A 1333-nucleotide genomic window follows, 5' to 3' on the forward strand; every position below is an offset into this window, starting at 1 on the left:
CATGAATCCAAGATCAGGAGGGGTGGAGGAAGTTGTAAACAGGAATGCTGAACACTGGGACAGGCCGGCAGTTCCCCTTTAAGGGACTGCTCGCACCCAAGATGTACTGCCCAAGGGTACATCCACCTGAACGTAAGCATGAAATATACTTTTCCACCAAGCTTCAATTGATGCTTCGGTCTTAAGAGCTCCTGCTATGGGGAACTTGCTATCCAAGAGGGGTCAGCACTTCAATAAGGAATGGAACAGCGGCAGCAAGACATCACAGAACAAGAGAGCACAGGCTCAGCTTCAGCTGTATGCCAGGTGCTTTACCTATATCGTTACAGCTAATTCTCACGACATCCCCATGCTATAGGAATTATCCCCATTTTACAATGGAACTCACAGACCAGAAAGGCAAAAGAACTTGCCTATAGTCATAAAGTGAGGACATGGCAGAACCAAGATACCAGAGCTCAGGTATTCCTGATCACGGTTCCTGAATGAGAGCAGCATATGTTTATGTGCATTGGCAGCCACAAATGCCTCTCTCCTATCAAACCATGGAGTATGGAGGACCTGGGACCTGCTGGGTATTCACTAAATGGTTAATGAGCAAAGGATGGACAGGGTCGGCTAAGAAAACGTGCAGGAGTGTTTACATGAACTGTAAGGAGGATTAAATGAGATAACGCATTGGAAGAGCTTTGTGACTGGCTCATACCAGAATTCAACCCAGCTGTCCAGTAACTTGCTGGGCAAGCCACTAGAAACGCAGGTAAAATTAAACACAAACAAAAACCCTTCCTTTTCAAAAACAAAAGAGAATATGCTTCCTTTTCACATTACAGCAGTATTCTAACAATAAATTGTTAGAGCGGTGATGTTCTAACAATAAATTCTGTGCTCACTCAATGGAGAGGTTTCAAGTGCAAAATGTATAGAGCAATAATTCTACCTTATTCCATAATTAGCACACAGGATTCAACTGGTAAAAATAAATACACACCAGTTATTAATCTTCATTTGGCTGGAAGAACAGTGATATAGAACTCCCTAAATCCATGGATATAACACTTTATTGCAGCAGGACTATCAGAATCGAGCAGTAGTGGTTTACTCCTTAGAAAAATGAAGAGGTTTTTTAAACAAAGGATATCCCAAGAGAGAGAAGCAAGTTTACAGGAAAGATAAAAGAGCATTTCCTACCATCATCCGAAGAGCCAGGAGCCAATATGAACTTACTATCACCTGAACTTACTACTGGAAAGTTCTTTGCGGGGATTAGGCAACGAGGTTAAACAATTAAAAACAAAAACAAAAAAACCCAAAACCTAAGAGGAACCACCTC

Source organism: Lagenorhynchus albirostris, chromosome 2 (genome assembly GCF_949774975.1).
Source record: "Lagenorhynchus albirostris chromosome 2, mLagAlb1.1, whole genome shotgun sequence".
NCBI classification, from domain to species: domain Eukaryota; kingdom Metazoa; phylum Chordata; class Mammalia; order Artiodactyla; family Delphinidae; genus Lagenorhynchus; species Lagenorhynchus albirostris.